The sequence below is a fragment of the Orcinus orca genome, chromosome 1 (genome assembly GCF_937001465.1).
Source record: "Orcinus orca chromosome 1, mOrcOrc1.1, whole genome shotgun sequence".
NCBI classification, from domain to species: domain Eukaryota; kingdom Metazoa; phylum Chordata; class Mammalia; order Artiodactyla; family Delphinidae; genus Orcinus; species Orcinus orca.
The window spans coordinates 101,939,639-101,959,241 of NC_064559.1; the positions used below are offsets into that span (position 1 = coordinate 101,939,639).

The window sequence follows — 19,603 nt, forward strand, 5'->3', positions numbered from 1 at the left end:
CAAACTCAAAATCTGCAGAGCTGAAAGCCTGCTGGAAGCCCATCCAACAGGGTAATCGTCTTTTACCTCGGTGACGGTCAGCCTTGTTCCATTGAGGCAGTCAGTGGATTGGAAGAGGAATTCCCACCTTATAGAAGGCAACCACCTTTACTCAGGCCACTGTTGTAAATAATACTCTCGTGCAAAACATCCTTACAGAAACACCCAGAATAATGTTTGACCAGATAACCGGGGACCATATGCCAGGGAAGCTGACCCATAAATTAACCACCAAACCTTCCTTCCAGCACACTGACAAATTCTATGAAGAAAGTAGAGCAGGAAATAGGCTTATTTGACATATGTTCCACAATGAGCAAAATGGAAAATGTAAAACGTAGGTTAAAATTTTAACAAACTTATTATTAATCATTAAGAAGTTGTATATGAATGGCAATGAACCTCAGTGACTGCATTTTTAATAAAGGGATATCAACTTTCTCTGGAATTTACCCCTAGACTTGATGTGAAACAAAACATGTATTTAAATAATTTGTAAATATTAAATACATATAAAATTAGTGACTTGAATGGCATTGCATATTAGATAGAGTTTTCCAAAAATTTCAAAGGGAAAGGAAGCCAGAATATTTAAACACTCCTCTGAGCTTTCTTCAAAAGTTGAAGAAATCCAAAGAGGTCCTTTGGGAGAAATTAGGTAAGAGCATGTGTTATGTCATGTTTGGGAGGTATGAGTAAAAGGCTTGGTTTGTATTGTAAGTCTAGGTTCTGATCTGCCAGCTGATTGGAATTATGGTAGGTGATGCTACGCTCCTAGTGAATTCCTTGTAGCCGGAAGTGAACAAGATTTACAAAGTTCATAAGAATGTGACTGCTGGATGTTATTAATTTGAAGGAGCAAAACAGTGAAAGGGCGTCCCTAGAGGTGGCCACTTTACTAAACGTATTTAAGTATCACGGTGGGAAGTCATCAGAGATGATCTGCAACCTTCCCTCAGTCCATTTTAGAAGAGGAGAAGAGACTTCACTTAGCAAGCCATGGATCAAGAGGAAATGCATTATAAGAGGGGCTTGAGATAAAGAGAACGGTGTCACCAGGTAGCCAGGCCTTTCTCAAACCAGTATGCACAATAAAATGGCCACCAGTTCAAGTGCAACTAGGCAGGCAGTTTTAGAAGTCAAGGAAGGTGAAAGATAGAAAAGGGTCATCTTCCCCAATCAAGAAACGGAACGTTTGTCTGTAAGTTAGAGAAGCTTCAAGATCCTCCCACTGCCATAAACCACTGAAACGGAGAACTAAGGCAGGGACTCTGTGAGTCATGAGAACATAATCCAGTGAGGAGATCCTGGCGCAGGACATTTCCTGTTTTCAGAGTCCCTGCCAAGCCAGTTATGGATGGATTTGCATTTGGTTGGGTAATGACTGAACCAGGCCAGTTTTGGTAGCTCCACTTCCCCCTGGGTGGGGCAGCAAACACCAATAAAAAGGGCCTCTGCTGCACGACAGCTATCCTCCTGCTACTCGAGTTCTGATTGACTTTGGCGAACCTGGTGAGTATGATTCTTCAGTTCAACTTTGTTCTCGGGCCCCCGAATGTTGAGTTTATGCTGGAGACCGCAAATTTGATGGGTCCAAAGTTATGATCAAGGGTATAATGTTACTTAGTGGATGGGAACTTGGAATCTGGGCACAATGTTATATTGTATTTACTAGATTTCTGATACCTAGTTTGAATTCCTCTATTGAACAAGAAATTAAACGGAAATTTTGACATGAAGGGATAAAGAGTAAAGTATTTACCTTTTTCTGTGCCTTTCTGTTGGACCTCTGTTGTGATTTCAGAGGCATTAATCTTAGAAGGTGTGATGCCCTTACATTCATCCTGATTGCCCTTTGCTTTGTACATAAGTAATCATGTCGGGACCTCATGAGAAAAAATGGTGATAGAAATTGCTTGTGAGTTTGCCCAGGATTTTAGAACTTGTGATGGCCTTTTTTAAAGATGAGGTTTTCATTAAAAAAAGAAGAACAAAGAAACCAAAAGAGAAAACACTGCTGGTTTCTTTTAAAAAAAGATATTTTCTTTGGAAATGTTGTATGAGAAAAGAGAAGGTTGTCTCTGGGCTGATGAATAGATTTGCTAAAGAACGAGAGAGAAGTCAGAAATTCATTAAAAGGTATTAAAGAGATTAACACCCATTTTTAGAGATTGGAGAGATCCTGTCTATTTGAGTTGTCAAAGCTTTGGGTCTTCTCTCTGAAGGAATTCCTTATGGTGAACATGGTCATATACTTTCTTTCAGATATTAAGACTCCAGAAAGATGTCTTCTCAAGAGCAGCAGTGCAAGCAGCAGTGCAAGATACCTCCAGTGTGCCCAACAAAGTGCCCTGATCCTTGCTCACCTAAAAAGGGTACAGACCCTTGCCAACCTGTAAAGTGCCCTGAGAAATGCACTCCTGTGCCACCTCCCGAGCAATGCCAGCAGAAGTGCCCACCCAAGAACAAGTAACAGCTTCAGGTTTTATCTGCCTCTGGAAAGGATAAGGACAATCAGCTCATCTAGTTCCACAGCTCCATCTTCATCTTCTCTTCAAAGCCTATCATGGATACAGGAGAAGCTTTCCACTCTTCAGCCTGCAGTGTGCGTGTGGGGATTCCTGACGGTCAGAGGTTTCCTATCTGAGTCTGCTATGCTGCTTCCCTCTGGGAGGTATCCGAAAAAGCATCCCAGAGCCTCAGAGGGAAGAGCAGTATCTCTCCTCCTGAGCGCCCTCTGAGGATTCTCTCAGTGTCTTCTGTGTGTGTCTGTCATCTAGGCAACGGTTTCTGCCAGATGAGCAATTGTTACTTATCCTCCATTTCCTGAATAAAATACAATTTTTTTTGTGATGGTAAAAGTATTTTGTTTCTTTGAAAACCTGCTTTTAGCAATATCATATCATAATTTTGGTTGATTTCTATCCTTCTTCGATCCAAATTTCAGGCTCTCACAACCAGTGTTATGTGAATTTTGAGTTATATCGATGATTATTTGTATATAATTTCAAATCCAGGTTATTTTCTTAATTATTGCTTGATTGATTTGAGGAACAAATTATTTAACTCCTCAGAAGTTCAATCCCTTTACTAAAATGTGGGGAAAATCACCTTTACAGTGCCAACTGGCTTAGGCATAAAATTTACATGAATGTGTGTAATTCAGTTGCCACAATGCTGGGCACATAATTAGCACTTTGTGAGGTGGCAAGTCATCATTATCTCTGTCATCATCACTGTCACCACCATCACCACCATCACCATGTTTGCTCTAGCAGGAAAGAGGCTCAGACATACCGAGCACAGCACATACGGAGATTCTTAAAGTATACTACACTTTCATATTCTGGGTTCCTTTTCTTTTCCAACTTAACCGTATTTATAACATCATGTGACACATTAAATGCTTTGGGAAATTATTGGGATATTCTGCATAAAATTATAGTATTTCTGAATTCATGGGTAGTACAAATAAAGGGAAGTGTAAAGGGTCCTTGCCAGGCAAAGTGCTGCCTGCTCTCCACGTGCACAACACGTTCTTCTTACTGCAAAACTCAACAACCTCAGTGTCTTATTATATTTTCTCACGTCTGAAATTACTTTCCTGACCGATTTGACCCCACTTTGGGGGGACACTTGGGTTTCCAATGTTTATCTAGATTTACAAGATGACTGTTGCTATGCAGCTTGTTTTCTAAGTGTGTAGCTTACAGATCCAGTAAGCCGTGAAAAGGGTTGTGTTCTTTAAGCATATCTCTTCTTGTGGTCCTAGAAGTAAAGGAGTCCAAGATGCCAGAACTGCAGGAAAAAAAAGATGTCCAGATTACTGCCCAACGCTTATCAGACTATTACAAGAGTGAGAAATCAACACTGATATTTGGGAGTTGTCTCTCCTCTAGCTAGTGTTATTTGACCTGACACAGAAATTAGTCTTTGAGGTGGGAGGCTTCTATAAAAAATCTTAAAATTATGGCATTGGCTTAGAGTCTGGAGGTGTTTGGCGAGGAATCTGATATTGGAAGCCATAAATGTGGTGATACATTTTATTCAATGGCAAAATGTTTGCAGTAGTGGTTGTCCATGGTATTCTGAGATGCAGACCAAATATTGGTCACTTGTTGATTTGACCAGGGTATTTCAATTAATGTATGTTCAGAAAAAGATTTCCGGTTGGCAGTTCAGAAAAATGGAAAGAAAAAAATAGCCCAGATATTCAGAAGCTTGATGAATTAGGAAACTCAACACTTGTAAGCCCTAAAGTGTAAGATATGTGATTAGAAGTGGTTTTGAACTTGAAGTCCAATTTCAGTTGACTGTAACAACAGAGAAAAGAGGGAGAAGTGGAAGTCTATCCACCTGTGTGTCAGGGAGCCTCATGGTAGTTGAATTATGTTCAGGGATCAAGGCAGGAATTTAATCAGGCCAGAAAATTACTTCCAGAAGAGGACCTGAGTGAGGTCCGTGGGACACAGAAATGATTGGAAGAATGAATTATGTCGGGTGTCTAATAAGTGTTTGAGGGAATTGACAACGAAATAAAGTATGTGCCAAAACAAAAAAGACTGATTTTTCAAGAATTGTAACGACTTTCCAGCCCTCCTTTCCCCCCTTTCCACACTACCTACTTCAGATGTGGTCAGTATAGGTGACGAGAAGGGATTATCCACTGTGAGGTGGATACAAGGCCCGCAGAGAAGAATTGTTAAGGGAAGCTCTCTCAGAGAGTAGTATCAGAGCCTAAGAGAGGCAAGGAGGACAAGGAACACAAAGATTCTGAAACTTTCTTACGGTTTTGTAGGATGGTTTCTCTTTCACCTTTTCCATCCGGTATTATTGAGGTCGTATTGACAAATTAAACTGGACATATTTGTGGTACATAATGAGATGATTTGACATATGTGTACTTTGTGCAGTGATTACCACCATCAGTCACTTAATACATTCATCACTTCACCATTAACTATTTAAATATGCCTATGTCCGTGTAATTGTGTGTTTGTGTGTGTGTGTGTATGTGTGTGTGTGTGTGTGTGTGTGCGTGATGAGAATGCTTAAGGTCTATTTTCTGAGCAAGTTTCAACTACACAACTGAGTGTTATTAACTAGACTCATTATGATGTTCCGTAGACTCCCAGAGCTTCTTCATCGTATGATGCAGGTTTGTACCCATTGTCCAACATCTCCTCTTTTGCCGAACCCCTCAGCCCCTGCTGACCACCATTCTAGTCTCTGCTTCTGTGACATCTTTGAGTTTGGAAACACATTCCTAAATAAACAATGGCTCGAAGAAGAAATAACAAATAAATAGAAAATACTTTGGGATGAATAAAAATGGAAATAAAGCATAGAAGACCTTTAGGGATAAATGTGATGCAGTGCATAGAGAGCAACTAACGGCTGGAGGCATCTATGTTGCAAAAGATAAAGGATCTCAGATCAGTAACCTGAAAGACATGTATGCATGTCTGTGGGTTTATGAAAAGAGAAAACACCTAACACTAAATAGAGCAAAATATAAGCAGTGATTTTTCTTGGCAGTTTATTAGATGTGTTCATTTTTGAACAACTTTATGTTTTCCCAATTATATATTATATACTGTAATTTCATTTTTATAGCCATTTATTATAATATTTAAATGGTTTATAGTAGTGAAGGTGTGGCTGAGCTTGAGAGAAAGGTTAGGTCCTGGTCTTCTGGCACATGCTTATCTGGTGACTCTTCTCAAGTCTCAAGTGTCTCCTCTTTCTCTTCCTCTCCTCTTCATTCTCCTCTTCTTCCTCCTTTTCCATTATAAAATGACATTCCTAAGAAGCTTCCTGATTAATTGCCCAAGACACGTTACTAGGCCAGTTCTTCCTTCAGACTGCAGGTAGAATATGAAAGATAGGAAAGGATTATTACTAAATGCATGGGCAACATGTCAGAGTACCAACTTGGACGGTTATGTTGTATATATGCGGCAGTGAAGGTAATATGGCAGGTTGAGGGTTCTGGAGGGTTGAAAAGGAAGATCGAGAATAAACAGTGAAAACCTTTTCATATTACTGTCTTCAAAGCCATAAAACATGTTTGGAAAGAGCAGAAGAAAGCAAGTATTTCAGATGAGCCCTAAGTCCATATTTCATCTAGATTTCAGACCTTAGAGCTCTGATCTTCTCTCCACTCCCAACCCAGCTCTCAATCACTTATATGTGATGCTGTGAGTCTTAAGTGGTATCTTATATCTATTTTTGGTTTCACACAATTGAAACCTGATATTTACTTATGGAATACAAGGGATTTATTTCCTGATAAAGGAATTTTAAGCACACGACGGCACTCTAAGGCAGTGTTCATGTCAGGTGAGAGGGACATCCTGATTCCATAAAACATGTGTTCCCACATTCCACAGTAATATAAAGTGAGAGTTGCAACTTTATTTCTAAACCAGACAGGGCCCTTCACCAGCCACGGCCCATCACGAGAAGCTTCAGTGCCCAAGGGGACAGCAGAGAAAAGAGTAGTGCTCAGGTCCAGGAGAGAAGAGAGGAACTGTAGAAGAACTCTTGACAGCTGAATCTCTGAAAAGGTAGAAATAAGGTATTTGGAGAACATGCTAGGGCACTGGTTCCTGAACTTCAGTTATTTTCTAAAAGTTCATTATATTTGTCATAATTCCACATCAGAGGTGTCATGTAACAGTAGTATTTTTTACTTTAACTTTACTTTATAATAACTTGGAAATGTTTTATTTTAATTGACCATATGTAATCTTGTACATGATAAGCCAGATGAAATATTCAAATTAAATATTGTAATGTATAAAATATAGATAGATAGATAGATAGAGAGAGAGAGAGAGAGAGAGATTGAGAGAGATAGAGAGATTACAAAGTTTGGCAAACTCAAAATCTGCAGAGCTGAAAGCCTGCTGGAAGCCCATCCAACAGGGTAATCGTCTTTTACCTCGGTGACGGTCAGCCTTGTTCCATTGAGGCAGTCAGTGGATTGGAAGAGGAATTCCCACCTTATAGAAGGCAACCACCTTTACTCAGGCCACTGTTGTAAATAATACTCTCATGCAAAACATCCTTACAGAAACACCCAGAATAATGTTTGACCAGATAACCGGGGACCATATGCCAGGGAAGCTGACCCATAAATTAACCACCAAACCTTCCTTCCAGCACACTGACAAATTCTATGAAGAAAGTAGAGCAGGAAATAGGCTTATTTGACATATGTTCCACAATGAGCAAAATGGAAAATGTAAAACGTAGGTTAAAATTTTAACAAACTTATTATTAATCATTAAGAAGTTGTATATGAATGGCAATGAACCTCAGTGACTGCATTTTTAATAAAGGGATATCAACTTTCTCTGGAATTTACCCCTAGACTTGATGTGAAACAAAACATGTATTTAAATAATTTGTAAATATTAAATACATATAAAATTAGTGACTTGAATGGCATTGCATATTAGATAGAGTTTTCCAAAAATTTCAAAGGGAAAGGAAGCCAGAATATTTAAACACTCCTCTGAGCTTTCTTCAAAAGTTGAAGAAATCCAAAGAGGTCCTTTGGGAGAAATTAGGTAAGAGCATGTGTTATGTCATGTTTGGGAGGTATGAGTAAAAGGCTTGGTTTGTATTGTAAGTCTAGGTTCTGATCTGCCAGCTGATTGGAATTATGGTAGGTGATGCTACGCTCCTAGTGAATTCCTTGTAGCCGGAAGTGAACAAGATTTACAAAGTTCATAAGAATGTGACTGCTGGATGTTATTAATTTGAAGGAGCAAAACAGTGAAAGGGCGTCCCTAGAGGTGGCCACTTTACTAAACGTATTTAAGTATCACGGTGGGAAGTCATCAGAGATGATCTGCAACCTTCCCTCAGTCCATTTTAGAAGAGGAGAAGAGACTTCACTTAGCAAGCCATGGATCAAGAGGAAATGCATTATAAGAGGGGCTTGAGATAAAGAGAACGGTGTCACCAGGTAGCCAGGCCTTTCTCAAACCAGTATGCACAATAAAATGGCCACCAGTTCAAGTGCAACTAGGCAGGCAGTTTTAGAAGTCAAGGAAGGTGAAAGATAGAAAAGGGTCATCTTCCCCAATCAAGAAACGGAACGTTTGTCTGTAAGTTAGAGAAGCTTCAAAATCCTCCCACTGCCATAAACCACTGAAACGGAGAACTAAGGCAGGGACTCTGTGAGTCATGAGAACATAATCCAGTGAGGAGATCCTGGCGCAGGACATTTCCTGTTTTCAGAGTCCCTGCCAAGCCAGTTATGGATGGATTTGCATTTGGTTGGGTAATGACTGAACCAGGCCAGTTTTGGTAGCTCCACTTCCCCCTGGGTGGGGCAGCAAACACCAATAAAAAGGGCCTCTACTACACGACAGCTATCCTCCTGCTACTCGAGTTCTGATTGACTTTGGCGAACCTGGTGAGTATGATTCTTCAGTTCAACTTTGTTCTCGGGCCCCCGAATGTTGAGTTTATGCTGGAGACCGCAAATTTGATGGGTCCAAAGTTATGATCAAGGGTATAATGTTACTTAGTGGATGGGAACTTGGAATCTGGGCACAATGTTATATTGTATTTACTAGATTTCTGATACCTAGTTTGAATTCCTCTATTGAACAAGAAATTAAACGGAAATTTTGACATGAAGGGATAAAGAGTAAAGTATTTACCTTTTTCTGTGCCTTTCTGTTGGACCTCTGTTGTGATTTCAGAGGCATTAATCTTAGAAGGTGTGATGCCCTTACATTCATCCTGATTGCCCTTTGCTTTGTACATAAGTAATCATGTCGGGACCTCATGAGAAAAAATGGTGATAGAAATTGCTTGTGAGTTTGCCCAGGATTTTAGAACTTGTGATGGCCTGTTTTAAAGATGAGGTTTTCATTAAAAAAAGAAGAACAAAGAAACCAAAAGAGAAAACACTGCTGGTTTCTTTTAAAAAAAGATATTTTCTTTGGAAATGTTGTATGAGAAAAGAGAAGGTTGTCTCTGGGCTGATGAATAGATTTGCTAAAGAACGAGAGAGAAGTCAGAAATTCATTAAAAGGTATTAAAGAGATTAACACCCATTTTTAGAGATTGGAGAGATCCTGTCTATTTGAGTTGTCAAAGCTTTGGGTCTTCTCTCTGAAGGAATTCCTTATGGTGAACATGGTCATATACTTTCTTTCAGATATTAAGACTCCAGAAAGATGTCTTCTCAAGAGCAGCAGTGCAAGCAGCAGTGCAAGATACCTCCAGTGTGCCCAACAAAGTGCCCTGATCCTTGCTCACCTAAAAAGGGTACAGACCCTTGCCAACCTGTAAAGTGCCCTGAGAAATGCACTCCTGTGCCACCTCCCGAGCAATGCCAGCAGAAGTGCCCACCCAAGAACAAGTAACAGCTTCAGGTTTTATCTGCCTCTGGAAAGGATAAGGACAATCAGCTCATCTAGTTCCACAGCTCCATCTTCATCTTCTCTTCAAAGCCTATCATGGATACAGGAGAAGCTTTCCACTCTTCAGCCTGCAGTGTGCGTGTGGGGATTCCTGACGGTCAGAGGTTTCCTATCTGAGTCTGCTATGCTGCTTCCCTCTGGGAGGTATCCAAAAAAGCATCCCAGAGCCTCAGAGGGAAGAGCAGTATCTCTCCTCCTGAGCGCCCTCTGAGGATTCTCTCAGTGTCTTCTGTGTGTGTCTGTCATCTAGGCAACGGTTTCTGCCAGATGAGCAATTGTTACTTATCCTCCATTTCCTGAATAAAATACAATTTTTTTTGTGATGGTAAAAGTATTTTGTTTCTTTGAAAACCTGCTTTTAGCAATATCATATCATAATTTTGGTTGATTTCTATCCTTCTTCGATCCAAATTTCAGGCTCTCACAACCAGTGTTATGTGAATTTTGAGTTATATCGATGATTATTTGTATATAATTTCAAATCCAGGTTATTTTCTTAATTATTGCTTGATTGATTTGAGGAACAAATTATTTAACTCCTCAGAAGTTCAATCCCTTTACTAAAATGTGGGGAAAATCACCTTTACAGTGCCAACTGGCTTAGGCATAAAATTTACATGAATGTGTGTAATTCAGTTGCCACAATGCTGGGCACATAATTAGCACTTTGTGAGGTGGCAAGTCATCATTATCTCTGTCATCATCACTGTCACCACCATCACCACCATCACCATGTTTGCTCTAGCAGGAAAGAGGCTCAGACATACCGAGCACAGCACATACGGAGATTCTTAAAGTATACTACACTTTCATATTCTGGGTTCCTTTTCTTTTCCAACTTAACCGTATTTATAACATCATGTGACACATTAAATGCTTTGGGAAATTATTGGGATATTCTGCATAAAATTATAGTATTTCTGAATTCATGGGTAGTACAAATAAAGGGAAGTGTAAAGGGTCCTTGCCAGGCAAAGTGCTGCCTGCTCTCCACGTGCACAACACGTTCTTCTTACTGCAAAACTCAACAACCTCAGTGTCTTATTATATTTTCTCACGTCTGAAATTACTTTCCTGACCGATTTGACCCCACTTTGGGGGGACACTTGGGTTTCCAATGTTTATCTAGATTTACAAGATGACTGTTGCTATGCAGCTTGTTTTCTAAGTGTGTAGCTTACAGATCCAGTAAGCCGTGAAAAGGGTTGTGTTCTTTAAGCATATCTCTTCTTGTGGTCCTAGAAGTAAAGGAGTCCAAGATGCCAGAACTGCAGGAAAAAAAAGATGTCCAGATTACTGCCCAACGCTTATCAGACTATTACAAGAGTGAGAAATCAACACTGATATTTGGGAGTTGTCTCTCCTCTAGCTAGTGTTATTTGACCTGACACAGAAATTAGTCTTTGAGGTGGGAGGCTTCTATAAAAAATCTTAAAATTATGGCATTGGCTTAGAGTCTGGAGGTGTTTGGCAAGGAATCTGATATTGGAAGCCATAAATGTGGTGATACATTTTATTCAATGGCAAAATGTTTGCAGTAGTGGTTGTCCATGGTATTCTGAGATGCAGACCAAATATTGGTCACTTGTTGATTTGACCAGGGTATTTCAATTAATGTATGTTCAGAAAAAGATTTCCGGTTGGCAGTTCAGAAAAATGGAAAGAAAAAAATAGCCCAGATATTCAGAAGCTTGATGAATTAGGAAACTCAACACTTGTAAGCCCTAAAGTGTAAGATATGTGATTAGAAGTGGTTTTGAACTTGAAGTCCAATTTCAGTTGACTGTAACAACAGAGAAAAGAGGGAGAAGTGGAAGTCTATCCACCTGTGTGTCAGGGAGCCTCATGGTAGTTGAATTATGTTCAGGGATCAAGGCAGGAATTTAATCAGGCCAGAAAATTACTTCCAGAAGAGGACCTGAGTGAGGTCCGTGGGACACAGAAATGATTGGAAGAATGAATTATGTCGGGTGTCTAATAAGTGTTTGAGGGAATTGACAACGAAATAAAGTATGTGCCAAAACAAAAAAGACTGATTTTTCAAGAATTGTAACGACTTTCCAGCCCTCCTTTCCCCCCTTTCCACACTACCTACTTCAGATGTGGTCAGTATAGGTGACGAGAAGGGATTATCCACTGTGAGGTGGATACAAGGCCCGCAGAGAAGAATTGTTAAGGGAAGCTCTCTCAGAGAGTAGTATCAGAGCCTAAGAGAGGCAAGGAGGACAAGGAACACAAAGATTCTGAAACTTTCTTACGGTTTTGTAGGATGGTTTCTCTTTCACCTTTTCCATCCGGTATTATTGAGGTCGTATTGACAAATTAAACTGGACATATTTGTGGTACATAATGAGATGATTTGACATATGTGTACTTTGTGCAGTGATTACCACCATCAGTCACTTAATACATTAATCACTTCACCATTAACTATTTAAATATGCCTATGTCCGTGTAATTGTGTGTTTGTGTGTGTGTGTGTATGTGTGTGTGTGTGTGTGTGTGTGCGTGATGAGAATGCTTAAGGTCTATTTTCTGAGCAAGTTTCAACTACACAACTGAGTGTTATTAACTAGACTCATTATGATGTTCCGTAGACTCCCAGAGCTTCTTCATCGTATGATGCAGGTTTGTACCCATTGTCCAACATCTCCTCTTTTGCCGAACCCCTCAGCCCCTGCTGACCACCATTCTAGTCTCTGCTTCTGTGACATCTTTGAGTTTGGAAACACATTCCTAAATAAACAATGGCTCGAAGAAGAAATAACAAATAAATAGAAAATACTTTGGGATGAATAAAAATGGAAATAAAGCATAGAAGACCTTTAGGGATAAATGTGATGCAGTGCATAGAGAGCAACTAACGGCTGGAGGCATCTATGTTGCAAAAGATAAAGGATCTCAGATCAGTAACCTGAAAGACATGTATGCATGTCTGTGGGTTTATGAAAAGAGAAAACACCTAACACTAAATAGAGCAAAATATAAGCAGTGATTTTTCTTGGCAGTTTATTAGATGTGTTCATTTTTGAACAACTTTATGTTTTCCCAATTATATATTATATACTGTAATTTCATTTTTATAGCCATTTATTATAATATTTAAATGGTTTATAGTAGTGAAGGTGTGGCTGAGCTTGAGAGAAAGGTTAGGTCCTGGTCTTCTGGCACATGCTTATCTGGTGACTCTTCTCAAGTCTCAAGTGTCTCCTCTTTCTCTTCCTCTCCTCTTCATTCTCCTCTTCTTCCTCCTTTTCCATTATAAAATGACATTCCTAAGAAGCTTCCTGATTAATTGCCCAAGACACGTTACTAGGCCAGTTCTTCCTTCAGACTGCAGGTAGAATATGAAAGATAGGAAAGGATTATTACTAAATGCATGGGCAACATGTCAGAGTACCAACTTGGACGGTTATGTTGTATATATGCGGCAGTGAAGGTAATATGGCAGGTTGAGGGTTCTGGAGGGTTGAAAAGGAAGATCGAGAATAAACAGTGAAAACCTTTTCATATTACTGTCTTCAAAGCCATAAAACATGTTTGGAAAGAGCAGAAGAAAGCAAGTATTTCAGATGAGCCCTAAGTCCATATTTCATCTAGATTTCAGACCTTAGAGCTCTGATCTTCTCTCCACTCCCAACCCAGCTCTCAATCACTTATATGTGATGCTGTGAGTCTTAAGTGGTATCTTATATCTATTTTTGGTTTCACACAATTGAAACCTGATATTTACTTATGGAATACAAGGGATTTATTTCCTGATAAAGGAATTTTAAGCACACGACGGCACTCTAAGGCAGTGTTCATGTCAGGTGAGAGGGACATCCTGATTCCATAAAACATGTGTTCCCACATTCCACAGTAATATAAAGTGAGAGTTGCAAACTTTATTTCTAAACCAGACAGGGCCCTTCACCAGCCACAGCCCATCACGAGAAGCTTCAGTGCCCAAGGGGACAGCAGAGAAAAGAGTAGTGCTCAGGTCCAGGAGAGAAGAGAGGAACTGTAGAAGAACTCTTGACAGCTGAATCTCTGAAAAGGTAGAAATAAGGTATTTGGAGAACATGCTAGGGCACTGGTTCCTGAACTTCAGTTATTTTCTAAAAGTTCATTATATTTGTCATAATTCCACATCAGAGGTGTCATGTAACAGTAGTATTTTTTACTTTAAATTTACTTTATAATAACTTGGAAATGTTTTATTTTAATTGACCATATGTAATCTTGTACATGATAAGCCAGATGAAATATTCAAATTAAATATTGCAATGTAAAATATATATATATATATATATATATATAGAGAGAGAGAGAGAGAGAGAGAGAGAGAGAGAGAGAAATGTGTTACAGAAAGTGAGAGACAGTGTGAGAGAGAGAGAAACAGAGAAGGAGAGAGAGAGATTGAGAGAGATAGAGAGATTACAAAGTTTGGCAAACTCAAAATCTGCAGAGCTGAAAGCCTGCTGGAAGCCCATCCAACAGGGTAATCGTCTTTTACCTCGGTGACGGTCAGCCTTGTTCTATTGAGGAGGTCAGTTGATTGGAAGAAGAATTACCAGCTTATAGAAGGCAACCGCCTTTACTCAGGCCACTGATGTAAATAATACTCTCTTGCAAAAGCATCCTTACAGAAACACCCAGATAATGGTTGACCAGTTAACCGGGGACCATATGCCAGGGAAGCTGACCCATAAATTAACCACCAAACCTTCCTTCCAGCACACTGACAAATTCTATGAAGAAAGTAGAGCAGGAAATAGGCTTATTTGACATACGTTCCACAGTGAGCAAAATGGAAAATGTAAAACGTAGGTTAAAATTTTAACAAACTTATTATTAATCATTAAGAAGTTGTATATGAATGGCAATGAACTTCAGTGACTGCATTTTAATAAAGGGATATCAACTTTCTCTGGAATTTACCCCGAGATTTGATGTGAAACAAAACGTGTATTTAAATAATTCGTAACTCTTAAATACATACAAAATTAGTGACTTGAATGGCATTGCATATTAGATAGGGTTTTCCAAAAATTTCAAAGGGACAGGAAGCCAGAATATTTAAACACTCCTCTGAGCTTTCGTCAAAAGTTGAAGAAATCCAAAGAGGTCCTTTGGGAAAAGTTAGGTAACAGCAGGTGGTATGTCACGTTTGGGAGGTATGAGTAAAAGACTTGGTTTGTATTGTAAGTCTAGGTTCTGATCTGCCAGCTGATTGGAATTATGGTAGGTGATGCTACGCTCCTAGTGAATTCCTTGTGGCCGGAAGTGAAACAGATTTACAAAGTTAATAGGAATGTGAGTGCTGGATGTTCTTAATTTGAAGCAGCAAAGCAGTGAAAGGGGGTCCCTAGAGGTGACCACTTTACTAAACGTATTTATGTATCACGGCGGGAAGTCATCGGAGATGATCCGCAACCTTCCCTCCCGTTTTAGAAGAGAAGAGACTTCACTTAGCAAGCCATGGATCAAGAGGAAATGCATTATAAGAGGGGCTTGAGATAAAGAGAATGGTGTCACCAGGTAGCCAGGCCTTTCTCAAACCAGTATGTACAATAAAATGGCCACCAGTTCAAGTGCAACTAGGCAGGCAGTTTTAGAAGTCAAGGAAGGTGAAAGATAGAAAAGGGTCATCTTCCCCAATCAAGAAACGGAACGTTTGTCTGCAAGTTAGAGAAGCTTCAAAATCCTCCCACTGCCATAAACCACTGAAACGGAGAGCTAAGGCAGGGACTCTGTGAGTCATGAGAACATAATCTAGTGAGGAGATCCTGGCGCAGGACATTTCCTGTTTTCAGAGTCCCTGCCAAGCCAGTTATGGATGGATTTGCATTGGGTTCGGAAATGACTGAACCAGGCCGGTTTTGGTAGCTCCGCTTCCCCCTGGGTGGGGCAGCAAACCCCAATAAAAAGGGCCTCTACTGCACGACAGCTATCCTCCTGCTACTCGAGTTCCGATTGACTTTGGAGAACCTGGTGAGTCTGATGCTTCAGTTCAACTTTGTTCTCGGGCCCCCGAATGTTGAGTTTATGCTGGAGACCACAAATTTGATGGGTCCAAAGTTATGATCAAGGGTATAATGTTACTTAGTGGATGGGAACTTGGAATCTGGGCACAATGTTATATTGTATTTACTAGATTTCTGACACCTAGTTTGAATTCCTCTATTGAACAAGAAATTAAAAGGAAATTTTGAAGTGAAGGGATAAAGAGTAAAGTATTTACCTTTTTCTGTGCCTTTCTCTTGGACCTCTGCTGTGATTTCAGAGGCATTAATCTTAGAAGGTGTGATGCCCTTACATTCATCCTGATTGCCCTTTGCTTTGCACATAAGTAATGCTGTCGGGACCTCATGAGAAAAAATGGTGATAGAACTTGCTTGTGAGCTTGGCGAGGATTTTAGAACTTGTGACGGTCTTTTTTGAAGATGACGTTTTCAATAAAACAAAAAAGGAAAGAAACCAAAAGAGAAAACACTGCTGGTTTCTTTTAAAAAAGATATTTTCTTTGGAAATGTTGTATGAGAAGAGAAGGTTGTCTCTGGGCTGATGAATAGATTTGCTAAAGAACGAGAGAGAAGTCAGAAATTCATTAAAAGGTATTAAAGAGATTAACACCCATATTTTGAGATTGGAGAGATCCTGTCTATTTGAGTTGTCAAAGCTTTGGGTCTTCTCTCTGAAGGAATTCCTTCTGGTGAACATGGTCATATACTTTCTTTCAGATATTAAGACTCCAGAAAGATGTCTTCTCAAGAGCAGCAGTGCAAGCAGCAGTGCAAGGAGCAGTGCAAGCTACCTCCAGTATGCTCAACTAAGTGCCCTGATCCTTGCTCACCTACCAAGGATACAGACCCTTGCCCACCTATAAAGTGCACTGAGAAATGCACTCCTGTGCCACCTCCCCAGCATTGCAAGCAGAAGTGCCCACCTAAGGACAAGTAACAGCTTCAGATTTTATCTGCCTCTGGAAAGGATAAGGACAATCAGCTCATCTAGTTCCACAGCTCCATCTTCATCTTCTCTTCAAAGCCTATCATGGATACAGAAGAAGCTTTCCACTCTTCAGCCTGCAGTGTGCGTGTGGGGATTCCTGATGGTCAGAGGTTTCCTATCTGAGTCTGCTATGCTGCTTCCCTCTGGGAGGTATCCGAAAAAGCATCCCAGAGCCTCAGAGGGAAGGGCAGTATCTCTCCTCCTGAGCGCCCTCTGAGGATTCTCTCAGGGTCTTCTGTGTGTGTCTGTCACCTGGGCAGTGGTTTCTGCCAGATGAGCAATTGTTACTTATCCTCCATTTCTTGAATAAAATACACTTCTTTTGTGTGATAGTAAAAGTATTTTCTTTCTTTGAAACCCTGCTTTTAGCAATATCATATCATAATTTTGGTTGATTTCTACCCTTCTTCGATCCAAATTTCAGGCTCTCACAACCAGTGTTATGTGAATTTTGAGTTATACCGATGATTACTTGTATGTAAATTCAAATCCAGGTTATCTTCTTAATTATCGCTTCATTGATTTGAGGAACAAATTATTTAACTCCTCAGAAGTTCAATCCCTTTACTAAAATGTGGGGAAAATCACCTTTACAGTGCCAACTTGATTAGGCATAAAATTTACATGAATGTGTGTAATTCAGTTGCCACGATGCCAGACACATAATCGGCACTTTGTAAGGTGGCCAATTATCATTGTCTCTGTCATCATCACTGTCACCACCATCACCACCACCACCATGTTTGCTCTAGCAGGAAAGAGGCTCAGACATACCTAGTACAGCACATACGGAGATTCTTAAAGTATATTACACTTTCATAGTCTGTGTTCCTTTTCTTTTCCAACTTAACCATATTTATAACATCATGTGACACATTAAAAACTTTGGGAAATTATTGGAACATTCTGCATAAAATTATAGTAGTTCTGTATTCATGGGTAGTACAAATAAAGGGAAGTTTAAACGGTCCTTACCAGGCAAAGTGCTGCCTGTTCTCCATGTGCACAACACGTTCTTCTTACTGCAAAACTCAACAACCTCAGTGTCTTATTATATTTTTTCACGTCTGAAATTACTTTTTTGACTGATTTGACCCCACATGTGAGGTACACTGGGGTTTCCAATGTTTATCTAGATTTACAAAATGACTGTTGCTATGCAGCTTGTTTTCTAAGTGCGTAGCTTACAGGTCCAGTAAGCCGTGAAAAGGGTTGTGTTCTTTAAGCATATCTCTTCTTGTGGTCCTAGAAGTAAAGTAGTCCAAGATGTCAGAACTGCAAGAAAAAAAAGATGTCCAGATTACTGCCCAACCCTTATCACACTAGTACCTGAGTGAGAAATCAACACTGATATTTGGGAGTTGTCTCTCCTCTAGCTAGTGTTATTTGACCTGACACAGAAATTAGTCTTTGAGGTGGGATGCTTCTGTAACAAATCTTAAAATTATGGCATTGGCTTAGAGTCTGGATGTGGTTGGCAAGGAGTCTGATATTGGAAGCCATAAATGTGGTGATACATTTTATTCAATGGCAAAATGTTTGCAGTAATGGTTGTCCATGGTATTCTGAGATGCAGACCAAATATTGGTCACTTGTTGATTTGACCAGGGAATTTCAATAAATGTACGTTGAGAAAAAAATTTCTGGCGGGCAGGTCAGAAATAAAAAAAATAATGGAAATAGAGAAATACAGACCAGATATTCAAAACCTTGTTGAATTAGGAAACTCAACACTTGTAATCCCTAAAGAGTAAGATATGAGATTAGAGGTGGTTTTGAACTCGAAGTCCAATTTCAGTTGACTGTAACAAGAGAGAAAAGAGACAGAAGTTGTAGTCTATCCACCTGTATGTCAGGGAGCCTCATGGTAGTTGAATTATGTTCAGGGATCAAGGCAGAAATTTAATCAGGCCAGAAAATTACTTCCAGAAAAGGACCTGAGTGAGGTCCCTGGGACAGAGAAATGGTTGGAAGAATGAATTATGTCGGGTGTCTAATAAGTTTTTGAGGGAATTGACAACTAAATAAAGTATGTGCCAAAACAAAAAAGACTGATTTTTCAAGAATTGTAACGACTTTCCAGCCCTCCTTTCCCCACTTTCCACACTACCTACTTCAGATGTGGTCAGTATAGGTGACGAGAAGGGATTATCCACTGTGAGGTGGATACAAGGCCCGCAGAGAAGAATTGTTAAGGGAAGCTCTCTCAGAGAATAATATCAGAGCCTAAGAGAGGCAAGGAGGAGAAGGAACACAAAGATTTTCAAACTTTGTTACTGTTTCGTAGGATGGTTCTTCTTTCATCTTTTCCATCTGGTCTTTCTGAGGTATAATGAACAAATTAAATTGGACATATTTACGGTGCATAATGGGATGATTTGACATATGTGTACTTTGTGCAGTGATTATCACCATCGGTCAATTAACACATTAATCACTTCAACATTAACCATTTAAATATGTGTATGTCTGTGTATTTGTGTGTGTGTGTGTGTGTGTGATGAGAATGCTTAAGGTCTATTTTCTGAGCAAGTTTCAACTACACAACCGAGTGTTATTAACTAGACTCACCATGATGTTCCATAGACTCCCAGAGCTTCTTCATTGTATGATGCAGGCTTGTACCCATTGCCCAACATCTCCTATTTTGCCGAACCCCTCAGCTCCTGCTGACCACCATTCTAGTCTCTGTTTCTGTGACATCTATGAGTTTGGAAACAGATTCCTAATTAAACAATGGCTCGAAGAAGAAATAACAAAGAAATAGAAAATACTATGGGATGAATGAAAAGGCAAATAAAGCATAGAAGACCTTTAGGGAAAAATGTAATGCAACGCATTGTGAGCAATTTATGGCTGGAAGCATCTATGTTGCAAAAGATAAAAGATCTCAGATCAGTACCCTGAAAGACATGTATGCATGTCTGTGGGTTTATGAAAATAGAAAACACCTAACACTAAATAGACCAAAATATAAGCAGTGATTTTTCTTGGCAGTTTATTAGATGTTTTCATTTTTGAACAACTTTATGTTTTCTCAATTATATATTATATACTGTAATTTCATTTTTATAGCAATTTATTATAATATTTAAATAGTTTATAGATGTGAAGATGTG

At 39.6% G+C, this 19,603-nt stretch overlaps 2 long non-coding RNA genes across 9 annotated transcripts in view; one reads left to right on the forward strand and one right to left on the reverse strand.

The window, feature by feature from the left end:
• LOC125962612 (uncharacterized) overlaps window positions 1–9,505 on the reverse strand; it is a 27,927-nt gene extending 18,422 nt beyond the window's left edge. The window contains exon 1 of one of the 2 annotated variants that reach the window (XR_007474047.1): window positions 9,388–9,505. This is a non-coding gene — a long non-coding RNA (uncharacterized LOC125962612). Of the gene's footprint in view, window positions 1–2,468; window positions 2,895–9,387 lie in introns of those variants that run through there. The other variant, XR_007474046.1, reaches the window with a different exon arrangement.
• LOC117198720 (uncharacterized) overlaps window positions 1–16,822 on the forward strand; it is a 29,091-nt gene extending 12,269 nt beyond the window's left edge. For 3 of the 7 annotated variants that reach the window (XR_007474055.1, XR_007474050.1, XR_007474058.1), the window contains exons 2-3: window positions 9,224–9,592; window positions 16,595–16,822. This is a non-coding gene — a long non-coding RNA (uncharacterized LOC117198720). Of the gene's footprint in view, window positions 1–1,427; window positions 1,552–2,163; window positions 2,179–8,410; window positions 8,471–9,082; window positions 9,098–9,223; window positions 9,593–16,594 lie in introns of those variants that run through there. The other 4 variants (XR_007474049.1, XR_007474056.1, XR_007474054.1 and 1 more) reach the window with 4 other exon arrangements.
• Window positions 16,823–19,603: the final 2,781 nt, after the last annotated feature.